The following is a 19,520-nucleotide window of genomic DNA, read 5'->3' on the forward strand; positions in this document are numbered from 1 at the left end:
GAGTTTATTTAATTAAATAAAAATTATATTCTAACTCCTGGTGTTGTGAGCTTCGCGTAGGTGTTCTCATTTCACAGAAATTCCACTGGCGACCGGTACTGTGTTTTTGGGTTAGACAGGCGAGCTGCGGGACCCACTTCCAAAGTGGGTCAATATTACAGTGCTTTCCACCATTTTTAGATGCCCTAGATGTGTTCCAGCTGTCAGAATTGGCATAGGTAAACCCGAACTTTAAATTGCTATTTTTGCCTAATGCTGAGTTTAGAATAAAATTCATAAAATATTTGTGGGTAGCTAGAAAATTATAATTCTTTTTGCAATAGTTTAATTGCATCGTTAAAGACTGCAGGGAATGTTTCTAAAATTTTTGAAGTTGGTTGGCATGATTTTTGAAAAGTGTTAGTTTTAAACCATGAAGTAGATAATTGTTGTGTTATCTTTTTTCTTGATTATTGTCTTATGCAGGACCTGCATTTGAAGAGGGTTATGGGAATTGGTAAGGAATAGCAAGGCTTATATAGTTTGCAGTCATGTTTGAACTCTTCCACTATACAAAAGAAACTTTCCTCAAATTGCAATGCCACCATTTCTAAGTTAGAAACCTGTTCTCTCTGCACAATCTATTGGGACATACTTCATCTTCAAAGTTGAAAATCTTGTTTCCAGATTTAATTCTATGTAATGAACCTTGTGATACATGCGAATTTGCTAAACATACTCGAAATCCTTTCCCTATCAGTACAATTGCTGCTTCTTTTGTATTTGAAAGAATACACATGGATGTTTGGGGGTCCCTTTATGATCCCTTCTAGAATTGGTGCCAAATATTTTCTGACTATTGTGGATGAGTATTCTCGAGCAACTTGGGTTTATCTTTTGAATTTTAAATCTGAAACTTTATCACATGTCAAAGTTTTTTTTTTTTTTTTTTTCCATGGTTTAAAATCAATTTGCTTGTACTGTCAAAAGAGTTAAAATGGATAGAGGTCTAGAGTTTTTTCTTTTCAAATGATTGTGTCAACTATTTTAATTATTTGGGTATAATACATGAGAGTTCATGTCCCTATACACCTCAACAAAATGGGTTGGTTGAGAGAAAGCATAGACATCTCCTTGACACACACAGCTCAAGCCATTAGATTTCAGGCATCCCTTCCCTTGGAATTTTGGAGTGATTGTGTTCTTGTTGTAGCATATTTAATAAACAGATTACTAGCTCCTAACCTCCAAAACAAAACCTCTTATGAAATTTTGTTTGGTCATTCTCCATTATATGATCATTTAAAAACCATAGGTTGTCTTTGTTATGCTACTACAAATTTCATTGCTCGAGATAAATTTCAGGCAAGAGCCACAAAATATGTTTTTCTAGGATATCCTTTCAGTTAAAAGGGCTATTTAGTATATGATTTGAGCACCAAGAGAAGTTTTGCTTCTAGAGATGTTACATTCCGTGAAACCAAGTTTCCTTTTGCCTCTTATTGATTATTCTGTACCAATTTTCCCTGCTACTAATAATTTCTATTCATGTTATGACAGTGATTATGATCCTTTATTCACCAACATTGAAAACAAAACATCTTCCTCATCCACTTCTCCTTCAAGTCCAAATTCTTTACAACCACCTAATCACTCCACACCTATAGCTTCTCCTTCCTCTCCGCCCAGTACCTTAATCACAAAAAAAATCTTCTCGCGTTTCTAGACCACCTATTTGGCTGTAAGACTATATGTGCAATGCTGTCTCTTCATCCAATACAGAGAATACTTCTTCAAGTGTCTCAAGTATTCCTTTTCCTATTTCATCTACTTATACTTGTTCTAATGTTACTCCTTCTTATCAAGCTTTTCTTTATAAAATTGACCAACTTAAAGAACCCAATTCTTATCATGAAGTAGTAAGTGATCCTAATTGGGTCAAGGCTATGACAGAGGAATTAGAAGCTTTAGAGAGAACTGGTACATGGAATGTTACTGAGCTTCCACCTGGTAAAACACTCATAGGGTGCAAATGGGTGTACAAAATTAAACTCAAGGTAGATGGCTCCATTGAGAGACAAGGCAAGATTAATTGCTAAAGTTTACACTCAAAAGAAAGGTATTAATTTCCATGAAACTTTTTCTCCAATAACTAAGATGACAACTGTGAGAACCCTTCTTGCTATTGCTGCTGTAAGGCATTGGTCTCTTTATAAAATGGATATTAACAATGCTTTTTTAAATGGTGATTTATAGTGTACATGTCTCTACCACCAGGTTATTCTTGCAACCATTCAATGAAGGGGGGGATACAAGATTGCAGGTTAAGAAAATCTCTATATGGCTTGAAACAAGCCAGTTGGCAATGGTTTGCTAAATTGTCATCTACTATCGTCTCATTTGGGTTCATTCAGTCCAAGAATGATTATTCTTTTTTCACAAAGCATTCGAAGCATTGTTTAGTTATTGTTTGGTGTATGTGAATGACATCGTAGTAACCGAAGATGATCATAAAGCTATTGCAGAAATCAAGTATTTTCTTAGCTCACAATTTCTTATAAAGGACTTAGGTTCTTTAAAGTATTTCCTAAGATTAGAGATTGCTCAATCTAGTAAAGGTATTTATATCTCCCAGAGGAAATACACATTAGAGTTATTGCAGGATATGTGTTTTACAGCTGCTAAACCAGCTCCAACTCCAATGGAAATTAATCTTAAATTGCACGCTGATGAGGAAGAACTACTTGAAGATATTACAACTTATCAAAGATTGATTGGGCACTTGATATATTTGTCTATGACAAGACCAAATATTGCATTTGCTATGTAATGTCGAAGTCAGTTCATGCAAAAGCCAAGAAAACCTCATTATGAAGTTGCATGTAGAATTCTTAAATATCTTGGTGTACACCAGGACAGGGGGTGTGCTATTCTACAAAAGATTCATTGATTTTACAAGGCTATTGCGATTCAGAGTGGGCTGCCAACTCTCCATCCACTAGAAGATCAGTGTCTAGACATTGTATTTTTCTGGGCAATTCTTTAATTTCCTGAAAAGCAAAGAAGCAACAAACAGTTTCTAAATCATTTGCTAAAGCTGAGTATTGAGCCATGGCTGATGTTACATGTGAATTAACTTGGCTCAGAATATTGTTTGAAGATTTTGGTGTGAAGATTCATATTCTAGCTCGAGTTTTTTGTAATAATCAAGCTGCTATACACATCTCTCAAAACTCAGTGTTTCACGAGAGGACAAAAAATATTGAACTCAACTGTCACCTTGTAAGAGATACAATAGAAGATGGTTCCATACCAATAGCATTCGTTCAATCAATAGATCAAATTGCTGATTGGCTAACAAAGGCCTTGAACAAACATGATCACTGGTATTTAGTAGTCAAGATGGGGATTCAAAATTTGTTTAAACCCCCATCTTGAGGGGGTGTGTTAGTTAAGATAGATTAACATGACTATTTAGCTAATTTATAAATTAGTTAAGCAGGACACTTGTCATTCTTTCATTTGTATATGTTATTAGTTTATTACCACTTTTTTTTTTCCTGTGTGTGATATATAGCCTTGTACAGATCCTTTTCTTGATGAGAAATTAAAAAAGTTTATTTCAATTCAATTAAAAAAAAATCAATTGAAATTAGAGACCCTTCTTCTCTCTACCGCTTCTCCTCGAAATGACAAATTATTTCTCCTCCACAAAAATCACAATACAAAATTTCTCACAGTGAATCGACACTCACCCACCACTTGACTTTACTCATATTTATCATAGTTAATGGCTTAGCTGTAATTACTGACAGTAGGATTTGTGCTGGGTAAGGTATTCTAAGTCCAAAATGCATTTATGACATCTCATAGAATCCACATAAGCCCATTAAATAATATGATAATCCATAAAAAATATCATTCATTCCACAATCTTACCTTAATCCCACACACATCACATGGCATTCCTTCTTTAGACCCAACTCAGAATCCTTCAAATTGCAACAGTAAATTTCAATGGTAGATTCAAATTTGGTGGTTAGGATTTTGAAGAAATCCACTGAAAAATTTAAGAAGGTTGGTGAAAAGAGACTGTGCAAGGCTAAATGCTCAGGGGTGTGAAGCAGTGCACATTGAGCAGAGGTGGTCAATTTCTGGTTTAAAGAAAAATAATGTAAGGCTAAGGTCATACGCAACAATAGTGGATAGGTTGAAAAGGACAAAAGTAGGGATACCGGAGAAAGTTCGCCTCAAATACAATTCAGGGAAAGAGAAAATTTCGCAAGGAGATATTTGAGGGGCTCAATCAATGTGAACTAAAACTAAAATTACGAGTTTTATGCCACCAAATAAAACTATGATAAGCATTCGGTAGATAAAAATGTGAAAATACATGGATGCATTTTGCCTATTAGTTTCAGTATTTCAGTTTTACAAAAAGAAGATAAAAAGATTCATTTGAAATTGTCTGTAAAAAGAATGTTTTTAAATTAATTCCCACTGCTTATTTTGCATTCATAAAAAACAAAAGTCTCAAGTTGATGAAAATTGATACTCATAAGTCTTAAGATTCTGGAAATTTAAAAAAAAGAAATGATAAAATAGAGAAAAATACCAGCAAAAAAATTATCAGAACAGGATCGAAATAAGACACTGAATAAAAATATGTACGCATAAGCATTAAGCATCTTAATTAATTCAGGAATTAATACAAAAGAAAAATAAAAACATAATGCAGAGCCTCTTGTTCTCTGACATACTTTCTTTTAAGCGGCAAACTTACATACTTTCTTTTGAGCAGGGCTGACGAATTGGAAAACTATGCTTCTATTTCCAATCTGTGCCGATCTTCTTCTCCTTCAACACCTTCAGCTTCTACATCTATTATAGTAAGTGCATGGGCTCTTATCTTCGGCAATGGCTTTTAGGCAGTTGCCATATATCTTTTCATTACAGACTGGTGGTTTCTCCAGAGTACTTTAAGAAAGATGCGGCGTGTCGTCGGCAAGAAGCCTTTGACTCGCATAGGATTCCATTAAAATCTCTTCGCCTTTAATGGATTCATCAGCTACACTCTCACCATTCCATGAAATATTTCTGTTACCATCAAGAAGGGCCCCCCTGCTTGTGCTGCAGGATATAATCAGCAAAATAGCTAGAGACAATGCGACGCATCCTCTTTTTGACGCAGTTGCCATTTTGTTCTCCCTCCTTCTATCTTTGCTCAGTTTCTGTATTAGAAAAGGCAAGAATATTAACGTTGCTTTAAGTATGTGCTAAAACTTTATAATACTAACTGGATATGGTTGGGTTCTTTCGCGTTTGGGTCATTTTGATATATTTTGGGTCACTAATCAAGGAGTGCTGTCTCGTGACAGAAGGGGACAAGCAAATTTAAATGAAGCTGCATTCATTGAGATCCAGTGACTTGATTCCAAAGCTTTAAATATTGCAATCTTTTGACATTTTCGCGCATGGCAAAGTGATGATGCAGCTCATTGATGCGTGTAGCCGGTTGCAGTTCCTGGTATTTTGTTAGTATAATCTTTTTAGAACAGGCTTGATCATGATCTCTTTAAGAACAGGCTTGACATGGATGATCTTTTTGTAAGAATACTGATACTGATGTTCTTTGATGTTCTTTGTTGATTAGACAGATTTACCTAGAGTTATGACCACTTTCTTCAAACTAGGTGAGACTGGTCATTTCAGCTGGAGAAAAATGAAAAGAGGAAACTGATTTTATATCTGTAAAATTTCTAAGTGTCTGTTTAACGCGATGTTTGGAAGGCTTAAATTGTTTTTTTAATAAAAGTATCTGTCCTGAAAAAAAATACTTTATTATTTTTATAATTAAAATTTATTAAATTTAATTTTAAATTATTTTTTAATATTTTTTAATTAAAATATTTAAAAAAATAATTTTTTTAACAATAATTTCAACAACAAAATCAAGCCTTAAATGTGTGTTCAAGTGTCAATATTATTATGCATAAAAATAATAAAGATTATTTATGTAATTTTATCATTAAAAATATTATTTTAAAAAATTCAATCCTTTCTTTTTTTTTTTTCTTTCCTTATTCTAAGCAATAGAGGAAAAAAAAAAAAAAATTCTAGTCCCCTTTATTTTTTTTCCTCTTATTTTACTTCCATTTTCAATCCTCTTATTTTTTTATTCCCAAACATAAATGGCTAACAAAGCATAGTTTGCAAGCTGAATCGAAGATCAAATATCCTATGGAAGATTGAAGAAAGAAAGCCCAATTATACTATAACAGGACCAATAATTTTCTGAAAGAACAATATAGCCCTCCAAACTCTAACGTGTGAGAAATGAAGGACCAATCTCCAACGTGTGAGAAATGAAGGACCAATAAAATGTTTAGCCACTTTGTTAGGCTGTCCAATTTAAGAAAGAAAGCCCAATACAGAATAAAATTGGTAGCAAAATTTCCACTGTTCATTGAACAGTGACAATTTGATGAGTAATTTTGTGGTTATGGCTCGATTTGAGGGCCATTAGGCTTCAATGGGTTTGTCGGCTTTGGTTTGAGCTTCATTTAACTGCTGCCTTCGGTTTGCATTATTGGGCCCTGAACCTTTCTTGCTGAAAAGTTCAGTTCCCTTTCTGCTTTCTTCCTGGGCGGGTCTTTTTTCTTCAGGGAAAACAACGCCATTTTGCTGTTCTGTGCATCATTTTGCAGTGTCTTTGCTGCCATGGGGTTTTTTTTTTCTTCGGTCTTCTTTTCCAAAAGTTTCCTATGGACTTGTCTAATCATTTTGCATGTTTGTTGTTGCAGATGGAGATTTCTTCTTTGCTTTTCGGTTTCCATATTTTCTTTCGTACTTTTTCAGTGAAAGACGGGAGGTTTAGTTTATTTTTGGTATTATTTTACCTGCTCTTCATCGCTTTTTCAATTTGCTCTACTATTATGCTTCTTGAAATGAGTTTTCTCCTATTTGATTTGATAGTGAACCTATGGTATGGTACTTTTGAGGATGATGGTAGTTAGATTGAGGTGTTTATTTCCGGTGAATTTTTTTTTCTGTAGTTGAGTTTTGTGTATGTTTGTGTTTATGTTTTGACTATTATTTTTATGTACTGCTCTTTTTTTTTTTTTTTTTTTTAAACAATTGGGTTTGTTTTCTAACAGCTCATCTTTGGTAATTTTATTTACTTCTTAATTTTAATTTGGTTTGTTCTTCTTATATTGCTTTCTATTGTATCTTTTGGAAGTTGCTTCTTTTTTGTTTAGTTGTGGCTTCAATTTTTGTTAATTTCTGTAATAATTTGTTAGATTGTTTATGTTTTTGGAATGATCTACTTCCCTTCTGTTATTGTTTTCATTTCTTTTATTATGCTATTCTGAGTTTAGGAATAAGGATAGAAAAGTGGGTTTAATGGGAGAGTGCAAAAAGGGATAATGGAGTCCTATAGGCTAGTTTTGTTTAATCTATGTAGATAGCCAAAATAGATTAATGTATTGGTTAAAGTTCCTTTTCTCTTTATCAATATTATTATAGTTTCGTGATGAGATATTACTAGCAATTTTACTAGGTGCATATATAGATTAATTTATATATGTGGATCATAAATTGCAATTTGAAAACCACTGCTGTTCATTTCTCTCCTAATAACTGGAAGAAGTTTATTGTGGCTGGACCCATTGTTTTGCCATTGTTCCTCATTTTTATTATCGTAGGCACTCTTTGGTGGAAAGGTTGTTTAGGAGGCAGGGTATTAATGGAAAAAGGTATCAAAAAGGAACTGCATCATTCAATCACTCTTTGGAATTTTTCATATTTGATTTCATTACTATTGCCAGAATATGTCCAGAGACAGACTATTTTGGTGCTGTCATACCATTCCCTTCTCTCTATTTTAATTTCTAGACTAGAAATGGATTCCTTAATTCCTTTACCCAACGAAAGATGAGCAACCTGAAAATACAACCATGCAAGCAACTGTAGAACTACACAGAATGGGAAAATATGTTTATGCTACATTGTTGTCCCATTTCTGTATTACTAGTAATCATGCACGTTGAGTTCATCGTTGGTATCATAGGGGCGACGAGTAGATCTGCTGCAATACTACAAAAATAATTTTGAAACTTGAAAATGAAATATGATTAGATGGCTGAAATGACAAGGGATTTCTGTAGTTCAATAGCACGCCTTGCTTTCTTGGGTATGGATTTTATTTGTTTGAAATTCTGTTTTATGGGTAAACGCTTAAGAGAACAAGGTATGGTGAATCAAGCATTCTGTAGTTAGAGTTATGGTAAATCAAGCATTCTGTAGTTAGTTTTCTTAATTAATACGCACTCAAGTCGAGCAGTCACATACACATACAGAGGCACACACTAATTAAGCATAGCAAATGCATTAGTAATGTAGTTTCTATATATCGTCTGAAGGACATCCTTCCAAACTGACTGTTATTGGGCAAATCTTAAAGGGTTGGATCTGCAAACTGGTTCCTTCACTTTGAGACAACTAAGAGCTGCTGCTAACAATTTTGATTCTGCAAACAAGATTGGAGAAGATGGTTTTGGGTCTGTATGCAAGGTAAAACTTCTAATACTTTCATAAATAACTTAAACTTTTTCTCCTAATCAATTATGCAAGATTGTGACAAATTTCCTGAAACATTAGCATTTGAATGCGTGATTTCATAATAATTTAATGCATAGAATAAGTCCAATGCAGGGTGAATGATTAGATGGTACCATTATGGCTTTAAAGCAACTATCTTCCAAATTCCCTGTTCTACCATTCAGGTGACATTCCCTGTTCCACCATATCACAGAAAAGTGCGGTGCTGTGACTAATGTATGTTTCATTTTGGTTTATACTGATTATTGTTTAGTTTTGTTCTTTATTGTGTATAAGAGTCCTTTAAATTGATTGCTATTATAAAGTTCTTTACACAACTCTTTCTCATTGTTGACTCATGCTAATTGTGCATTTGTTTGTTTACTAAAATGATAGTAGGAATAATCATCTGACCTTAATATATATATATATATATATATATATATATATATATATATAGGCAATTATGATTATTTGCTGCTAGGAATTGCATCGTCATGAAACACTTTTTAACTAAAGACGGGTAAGATAATTAGAATTGGATATTCATAAATATTTAGTTATTTCGTTTTCCATATGGTTGGGTTGGGTGAAATTCATATGAAAAAAATGTAAATGTTAAATGGCTTTCCATGAGGGGATTTCTAATGTTTATATATTTTTAAAAATTTGTTATTGTTGTTATAAAAATTTATGATGTGAATTTAAAAAAATAAATATAAATGAAATTATAAAGATTTTTTTGTTCAAATATTTAAATATATTGGTAATTAATTATTTCATTTTCTTGTTTTTAAATATGCATGTAATGAAATGAGAGAGCAACAATGTCGTTATATAACAAACAAGGGATCAGACTTTCATTCTAAAAGAGATAAGAATAGACTTAGCCTTTACACAAATAAAATTACTATTACAATTATAACGGGCCTCAGCAAAGTGCAGGCCAAAATCTAGTTTTACAATAAAATTAGAACTCATAATTGGTGCTTTTATAATTTGTTGCTTGCAATTAGTATGAGACTCGGATTATTGTATTTATATTTTATTTTTAGAGAAAATTATTGGAGGGCATTTTAGTTTCTTCATACAATTACTTGCTTCATCCATTTTTACTTACCATTTTTTAAAAGTTGATTTATCTAGAATTAAACACAAAATCCAAATTCCTATTCTGTTGCAGAAATAAATCCTTGCATTTAGCAAATTCAAAAACAGAGCATCAGAACACAGGATCTTAGAACCTAAATAAGATGGCAGTCGGCAGAGTCTTGTATTCCCTGACATCATTGCCTTATTTGATCAAGTAGTAGACTTATCATTGCCTTGTTTGATCAAGTAGTAGACTTACATACATTCTTTTAAGCATAGCGATGAATTGGAGATAATGCTTCAAATCTACTGATTTTCTTCTCTTTCACCATCTTCAGCGGCCTCTGCATCTATTGTAGTAAGTGCATTTGTTTTCACCGAGATTATAGGGCTTCATGCAGTTAGCATATTTTTTCTCATCACAGAATCCTTGTTTATTATTGAAAGCATTGTAAGTCAAATACTTAGGGGGGTCACCTGCAAGAAGCCTTTGACTGGCATGGGATTCCATGAAAATCTCTTCTGTAATGGATTCATCAGCTACGCCCTCGCCATTCCATGAAAAGTTTATGTTACCATTGAGAAGGGCAGCCCTGCTTGTTGATATACCTGTGCTGAAGAAAGCAATGTGCAGCATAAAAGCTAGAGACAATGCCATGCATCCTCTCTTTGATGCAATTGCCATTTTGTTCTCCTAATTTCTCCGTTCAGTTTCTGTGTCTGCATGGAATTTATGGGTAACCAAGTACCAGAAAAAGGCAAGATTAGAAGGTTATGAGTAGGAGAAAGAAATGTCGCCTTCATTTGAGAAAAAGTTGTTTATTACAGTAAATTTTGGAAGATTTTTATGTTAACTCATAATATGACTAACTGTTCATATTGTTAAATTTCCATGGTTGATGTTGTCGTCTACAGGTGCAATAATGCTCAGGTAATCCAACGAGGCTGTGTCATGGACTACGTACAGATATTCTTGGTGACGGTAAGGGACAAACAATTGAAGCTGGCATTCGTCCATATCTTGCGACGTCAAGTGGCTGAAAATTATTGGTGTCCCTTAAGTATTTTTCCTGCTTAAGTTATGATACATCTCACACACGTCTACTCAGTTGCAGTTGCAGATATATTTAGAACAGGGTTTGCAATGCATAATCTTTTTTCTAGGATTAATATGTTCTTTGATTACAGACTTGATGAGAGTTTAAGCTGATAATGCTTCGTTCCCAGTGTAACGATGTGTGTGTATTTTTTTTTTATTTAATTTCTGATTTTGTAATTCGAGATTTTTTTGTGAGTTTGTTCTATCAAAATATAAAAGGAAGCAAATGCGAAATAAAAAATTCCAAACCTTTCAAATTAATATTTGATTTCTGATTTTTATGTCAACTCATAATATGACTAACTGTTCATATTGTTAAATTTCCGTGGTTGATGTTGTCGTCTGCGGGCGCAATAATGCTCAAGTAATCCAACAGGGTCACTGTCATGGACTACGTACAGAGATTCCTGGTGACGATAAGGGACAAACAATTGAAGCTGGCATTCGTCCATATCTTGCGACGTCAAGTGGCTGAAAATTATTGGTGTCCTTTGAGTACTTTTCCTGCTTAAGTTATGGTACATCTCACACGCGTTTGCTCAGTTGCAGTTGCAGATATATTTAGAACAGGGTTTGCAATGCATAATCTTTTTTCTAGGATTAATATGTTCTTTGATGACAGACTTGATGAGAGTTTAAGCTGATAATGCTTCTTTCCCACTGTAACGATGTGTGTGTGTGTTTTTTTTTTATTTAATTTCTGATTTTGTAATTCAAGATTTCCTTATGAATTTGTTCTATTAAAATATAAGAGGAAGCAAAAGCAAAATAAAAAATTCCAAACCTTTCAAATTAATATTTGATTTCTGATTTTTAAACATCATTAAGTTTTTGGTATGGTGGTCCGAAGATAAAGGTTTTTCTGTGGAAAGCAATTCTCAATGCTATCCCAGTCAAGGAGAACCTTTCCAGACGAGGGATTCCTGTTGATTCGAATTGTACCATATGTCAATTGGATCTCGAAACTGTAGAGCATATGTTTTTTTGTTGTAGCCATGCTGGAGCTATTTGGCTTGCTGGTCCTTGTAATTGCCACCCAAATCCTGTCGGTTTTGGTTCTTTTGCTCAATGGTGGTACTATGTTCTACAATCTTTTCATGATAATCCTCAATTTTTAAATGCTATTGCCATCTCCTGTTGGTGCATGATAGGGCAGATTTTAAGCATATCGCTCCAAAATCCTGTTTTTGTCTTACTCCAGGTGTGTAATTACTTATATGATCTTCTATGCCTGGATAATGCAAGAAGTCTTAATGCTAGCTCTTCCCTTGCATCAAGCTCGGCTGCTATTTGGTTTCCTCCTCCTTAGGGATATCTTAAGTCTAATAGTGATGTTGCATGGAGAGAAGGATGAAATACGGCTGTTGCTGCTGTGATAGTGAGAAATCATCATGGTCAGATGGTAGATGGTACAGCCCGTCTTGTTTATGCCTCCTGTCCTCTATCTGGAGAAGCTTTAGCTTGTGTAGAAGCTATTCTGCTAGCAGGCCAGATGGGAGCTTCTTCTATAGTGCTGGAAATGGACTCTGCTAACCTTTTTACTGCACTACAATCTGCAGATGAAAATAGCTCTTGGGATATTCAGGCCACGGTTCAATCTATTAAGCATCCAGCTTCATCCTTTCAGCATGTTACCTTTTCTCTGGTCAACAGATCTGCCAATAAGGCAGCAGATTGCATGTAAGTTGTGCTTAATGGGTGACTTAGTTTGTAATTGACTTTATGTTCCTCCAGAGCAACTTTCATCCGTTTTATATTTTGATGCCCACAGGACAAATACTCAAAAGTCAAATTGTTATTTATTTGTTTATTTAGAAAATGATAGATTGATCGTATATGGTTGAAAAATATCGAGGATTAAAGTTTAGGATATTTTTACACTTTGTAATTTTAGAATTTTTTTTTTAGTAAATCATGATTTTCGATTCTCTTATTTAAATTCATTGTGTGAATTATTTATAATTTTATCTTAATAATATAATTTAATATTTATTTTTTATATTTTATATTTTTAAAATCATACTATAAATTTTTTGATAATGATAAAATTTTATAATTTTATTTCAATTATTAATAAATAAAATTCTTGATTAATTATATTTTAATTGCATTTGATATAATTTTATATGTAATAAAAGATACAATACTATATAATATTAGATTTTAAATTTTATAAATAATTTTTTATTGAATATATATATATAATTTTTAAAAAAATAAATTTCCCTTTTTAATATAACCGAAAATTTATTTAAAAAGGATTTATTTTTAGTATATTTGATATAACGAGTAAAATTTTTTAATGCTCGGAATTAAAAATTTCAAAATTTCAAAATTTTTAAAAAATGTAATAAAAAAGAATTTTAAATATTGTTTTAATGAAATAAGATTTTAATAATTGAAATTTGAAAATGAGTAAGTAAAAAATTAATATTTAATATAAAAAGATATTTTTTTTAAAAAAATAAAAAATAAATTGCGTCACATGTCGATATAATTCTAAGTTAGTGGTACTTTTGGCACAAATATATATTATGTTATTCTCGGATATATATACTAAATTAGTTTATAAATATTGTATTAATTAAAATTATAATAAATCTTATTTGATTGAGTTATAAACATTAAAAATGTTGATAACAATTTTCTCAGTTGAACAATCGGATGAAACAAATGATATATATCCATCATTTTTCTTGTAATTTAAAGGATAAAAGAAAATAGAAAGACTATAGAATTTTTTGATGTATATAAAAGTAGTACTCATTTTTTCATGAAAAATACTTTTTTTTATACTATAAAAAAATGAATCTTACATATTTTTGAGAGATAACACAGGCACACTAATATACCTAATAATCTCTAAGAAAAATGCTCTTTCCTCCATTATTACAGATAATGACCATAGGTAATCCACAATGGGTAATCCTGCAGAAAGATAAAATCTCGTTAATATAATCAACAACAAGTCTACTTCTAACAAATGGACATGCTACGTTCTACTGTATTGCACATGTTATCGAATCACAAATTATACCTCAAATTAAAAAAGGATTCATTGTCCCTGCGGATTCATTATTTCTGAAAACACAGTTCTTGATTTCACTTTTTATCGGCATCATAGTTGCTGGTACTCCTTTCACCAGTACTAGCTGTGCTCCTTGAATATGACATTGGTCCACATGAAATTGTACATTGCTCATCATCATCAGTGTTAATCAATTTCTGGCTCTCACTGACATCATCTCTGGCACTGACATTCTTCTCAGCAGTTTCATGAAGCTGCAAGGCAAATTCAAGACTCCATGTCACGTCGCCCATCGTTGGCCGTTCAATAGCTACGTCACGCACACAACTATCAGCAATCTCCCCGAACTTGTTCAAAGAGACAAGTGTGATATCACCCTTCAACTGTGGGTCAATAATCTGATCAAGTGCTCCTCTCTGATAATATTTTCGTGCCCACTCAACCAAAATCACTTCTTCTTTTGGTAGGTTTGAAATCACTGGTGGCCGGGAGCATAATACCTCAAGCAATACCACCCCAAATGAGTACACATCTGATTTCTCAGTGAGCTGTTGCCTGCGATAGTATTCAGGGTCAAGATACCCAAAACTACCTCTAACAACAGTACTGACATGTGTTTGGTCTTCACCAGCGGGACCTGTTTTTGACAAGCCAAAATCTGAGACCTTGGCCACCCAATTCCTGTCTAAGAGTATGTTCGATGACTTCACGTCTCGGTGGATAACGCTTTGGTTTGAGCCCGTATGAAGATAATGCAATCCTCTTGCCGCACCAATACATATTTCTAATCTTTGCTTCCATGGGAGAGGAGGGCTCATTGTTTTGTACAGATGATCTTGAAGGGTACCATGCGGCATGTACTCATAAACAAGGATCATCTCATCTTGATCATTGCAGTATCCAATCAAAGAAACAAGATGAACATGGCGGAGCTTGGACAACATCTGAATCTCTGTGTGGAACTCGCGGATCCCCTGTTTGGATGATGAAGCTAGCCGTTTGATCGCAGCTGGTATGGATCCACTCTCAATGTAGCCTTTGTACACGGTACCAAATCCTCCTGAGCCAATAATATTTTGATCGTCAAAATTTCTTGTAGATGCTCTGATCTCAGCCATTGTAAATTTACGACAAAGATCAGTTGGCAGTGATAAAGCAATTGTCGCTGAGCTAGATGTGTCCTTTGCTTTTGCTTTTCGTCTGTAGACGCAGAAAAAGGAAAATACGACTACAGCGAAAGCGAATGCACCTATAACAGCCCCGACGATAACTATAGTTTCGGATGATCCTTTGCTCTTCGTCCTCCTCCCAAGGCTTGGGTGCTGTTCTGGTGGTGCAGGTACTTCCGGGTTTGGTCCAGCGAGATTACCATCTGATTTGTTCAGCTTGAATATCTCTAAGCCGTTCAAAATAGCATCAGCATATTTAGGATTTGAATGGTTATTAGGGTGTAGAGAGAGCCATAAATCCTGGTTGATGGGGCTTTCTTTTGGGACTTGAATGACGTAGTCTTTGTATACTGGAATATCCCTACCCCTGCCCCAGTGGAACACATCCGCTTCAGCTTCGGCTGTCATATTATTGATGAATATGAAAAACAACCATTGATTTGTATCTGTAATAGATTCTTCAGTCTCACAGAAATGGAGTCTGACAAGGTAACTGAACCCAGAATCAACAGGGAAGCGCCAAGTAAGGTTGTACTTTAGATTCACAGACGGTTCTGCACCCATTGAACGTTTAGTAGTGTAAACAGTAGCTGGTGCAGTGTATGCAGGGGTATCCTTTGTGTAATTTATCGTCACATCGTCGCGCCACTCATGAGCAAGACCTGTTGCTCCAAAGATATATTTGGAATCATCAAACCATGTTCGAAACATCCCTGTATCATTTATGTTGCCAACAAGTCCACCGCCAACGTTAAGCCGGTAAACAGTTTCTAGGGAGGTGGAGTTATCGAAGTAAAAGAAAGGGTTTGAATCGGAGTATACAAAGGTATAACGATTATCCATATCTTTTGTATACAGGTAATTTGGTAAGGAAACAATTTCTACGCCATTAATGAAGGCAAAAGAACTTGGAGACGGAGTAAATGTCAATTTTAGCTCCTGGTTGTCCCACACAGTGACTATGAATTCCTTGAAGACGTAGGGAACTGGTTGAATTTTAGCAGAAACAGCTAGATATGCACTAAAGTTGCTAAGAAGAGTGTAATTATTTGCAGTGACAGTGAAGAAGGACGCGGATGTGCTGAGACCCGAGTATGTATCTGGATAGAAGTAGAGACGGACAAATTTTGGACCAGGCAAGACAGGGAAAGTGCAGGTGAGTTTGGAGTGAATTATTCGGGCTGTCATATAAGGTACACGGTCAACAGAGTGGCCTTGTTGAGAGGCTTCAGACAGTGGCGATGTTTGAGAGTTGAAGGGGCAGAACTTGGACTGGGCATCACCATTCCAACGCCTTCCATCCTGTGATGCATCATCAGATGATGCACCACAGTTGATGAGTATCGACTCAGTGGGAGTGTAAGGTGGCCGGTTTTGTGCTGCGGTGAAGACGAAGATGAAATCGAGGAGAGGAAGCAGGAGGAGAAGTAGGCCGATCATAGTGCTGTTTCGATTGGCAATTAAAAGTTTGAAAGATGCTCGCGAGTATGAGTTGTGGAGCTTTTTGATAGCAGACCGATTCTCGTCTACGGCTAATTATTAGGTACACCCGGTGCACTAAAAAATAGTGCTTCTTCTCTCACAGAAAGTTAATCCTTTCTATTATATAGGGAGTGGATCCCACATGAGTATGAGATAAGGTGTATGCACCGGGTGCACCTACTAATTCCTTCTCATCTACCCTCACTTCCAGTTAATCAGCAATTATCATTTTAATTAAAATTACATTATATATATATATAATTTTTTATGAATTGAATGTTTGAGATATGAGGAAGAAATTTCGTGGTCAATCTTCTCCCCTAAGTTCACGTTCCTTTGTCTATGGAAAATTCTTACATCAGACGAAGAAAAGATTAAGCTCCATTAACAGTATTACACAGAATTAATTGATTGGCTGTTAGGTTGTTTCAATATTTATACTTAATTAATAAATAGTTGACACTTATTTTTGAAAATTTTAACTTAGTTGCATTTATTAGTTTATTGTAATAGATATATTGTAATTAAATATTATTTTATCAATAAATATTATTATATATAACCGAATGGGAGCACTCTAACAACAATAGAAGTCCCATTATATGCTTCGTTTTCTAATCTGTTTCTATCTAAATGAGGGTATACCCGGCAAGAAGCTTGTGGGTTCCGGGCTTGGGCATACGCCATGTGATGACAAATGCAAAATTTATTATTTCGTTCAGGAAATACAAAAGGAGGTTAAAGCAGAAAAGGGAGGATCAATAGAGAACCTTGGCGCGCGTCCTACGAAAAAATGAGCAGAGGAGAAGAAGAACACTTTGAAGCAAACAAGAAGTCTTGCAACAACCTCACAGATACTGAAGTGGTGGGGGAGGCCAGCCCAAAATGGCCCCAGAGTCACCAATGAGGTTTATAAGCTGGAACTGTCAGGGTTTGGGGAACCCCCTGATGTTCCATCATATCAAAGGGTTTTGTCAATCCCATTCCCCAAATATCGTCTTCTTGATGGAGACCAAAAATAATGATGTTTTTGTCAAAAAGAAACTCAGAAAGTGTGGTTTCAACGATGTTTTTTGTGTTAGTCCTAGAGGGATAGCAGGGGGTTTAGCCTTATCATGGAAAGAAGGGTGCGATGTTAATATTGTTCATGCTGAGGATTATTTCCTTCATGCTTGTATCTCAGACCCTTTTATGAATGCAAAATGGGACATGTTGTTTGTTTACACAAGCTGTGTTGATGATGAAAGAATGAGCAAATTTCTGTCGCTATCTCATTACAAATGTAATCTGAATGCAGAATGTGTTACGATAGGTGGCTTTAATTCAATTCTCAATCAAAAAGAGAAACGTGGGGGTAGTCTAAAATCAATTCCAAGATCCTTCGCTTCCGGAATTGGATTGATAATTTGGGTTTTGTTGACCTGGGCTTTAGAGGTACCCCCATGTCTTGGAATAATAGGAGAAGTGACCGCAACCACATTAAGGAGAGACTTGATAGAAGCCTTGCCACGTCACAATGGATTACGAAATGCCCTGCAGCTGTTGTTTTTCATTTGGAGGACACTGGATCCGATCATAGGCCCCTGTTGCTCAACACAGACCCTTCATCTCATAAGACCAAAAGGTGCTTCATCTTTGATGTGCGGTGGACAAACAGACCAGGTGTAGAGAATGTGGTTGCAGAGGCTTGGCGCTAAGCGGTTAGAGGCTATAATTTATTTAAAGTTTTATCTAAACTAAAGTTTTGCAGGCATGCCTTGGTACAATGGAACCAGCAACATCACCAGAATTCCCACAGTCGTCTGGAACAAATTAAAAGCAATTTACAAGCTGCAAAAGATAACCAAGATGGTTGGGATGGGGAGGTTATATGCCAATTGGAGAAAGATTTGGCCACTGAAGTAATGAATGAAGAGATTTTTTGGGCACAAAAAGCATGATAAGAGTGGCTCAAGGCTGGGGATAAAAATACAACCTTTTTTCACACAAAAGTTGTCCAACGAAGGAGAAGGAATACAATCTCGGGAATTCAAGATAATGAAGGAGGATGGAGGAACTCCTTTCAAGAAATTGCAAAGGTAGCAGTCGACTACTTCCACTCTGTCTACTCTTCCACGAAACCGGACAACTTTGGAAATGTCACAGATGGTTTTCTGCCAAGAGTATCTCAAGAAATGAATTCTCAACTGATAGCACCTATTTCTAATAAAGAGATCAGGAAAGCTACTTTCTTAATGCACCCCACTAAAGCTCCAGGAGAAGATGGTCTTATCGGCTTATTTTTTCAAAAGTATTGGACAATCATTGGGGATGACATCTGTAAGGCAATATCAGAATTCTTTGAGCATGGCAGATTGCTAAGAAGTATCAATCACACTCTCCTCACGCTCATTCCGAAATCCAAGCAAGTACAAACAATGAAAGATCTTAGTCCAATTGGGCTGTGCAATGTCATTTACAAGATCATCTCGAAGATCCTCACTAGACGCCTGCAGCCTTTTTATGGATTCCTTGATTGGGATGAGGCAAAGTGCCTTCATAAAAGGAAGATTAATTTCAGATAACATCTTTGGTATACCATGAAATCATGCACCACCTTAACAATCGCAGATCAGGAAGGAATTATGGCATGGCCCTGAAGCTTGATATAAGCAAAGCCTATGATTGTGTAGAGTGGAATTACCTCAATCATATGCTCGCTTCCTTTGGTTTTCATAGCAAATGGATTGGTTGGATCATGGAATGTGTATCAACAGTTTCATATTCCTTGCAAATCAATGGACAAAAGGTGGGCCTCATCACTCCAACCAGAGGTTTGCGACAGGGAGACCCCCTTTCCCCATACCTCTTTCTCTTTTGCATGGAAGGACTTTCCCGTAAACTTAGAACTTCCTCTCTTTCTTGGATCTTAATCTCAAAAAGGGGACCTACTATCTCACATCTGTTTTTTGTAGATGATTCTATTATTTTCACTAAGGGTTCAACTCAAGAAGCAGAGATGGTCAAGCAAATTATCCATGATTACTCTGGTGCAAGTGGACAATTAGTCAATTTAAGCAAATCGTCCATT

General features: G+C 35.1%; 1 pseudogene; it reads right to left on the reverse strand.

Annotated features, from left to right (window-relative positions):
- Nucleotides 1–13,694: 13,694 nt before the first annotated feature.
- LOC110672400 (receptor-like protein kinase FERONIA) lies at nucleotides 13,695–16,529 on the reverse strand (annotated as a pseudogene).
- Between the last annotated feature and the right edge of the window lie 2,991 nt (nucleotides 16,530–19,520).

Source organism: Hevea brasiliensis, chromosome 9, assembly GCF_030052815.1.
Source record: "Hevea brasiliensis isolate MT/VB/25A 57/8 chromosome 9, ASM3005281v1, whole genome shotgun sequence".
Taxonomy (NCBI): domain Eukaryota; kingdom Viridiplantae; phylum Streptophyta; class Magnoliopsida; order Malpighiales; family Euphorbiaceae; genus Hevea; species Hevea brasiliensis.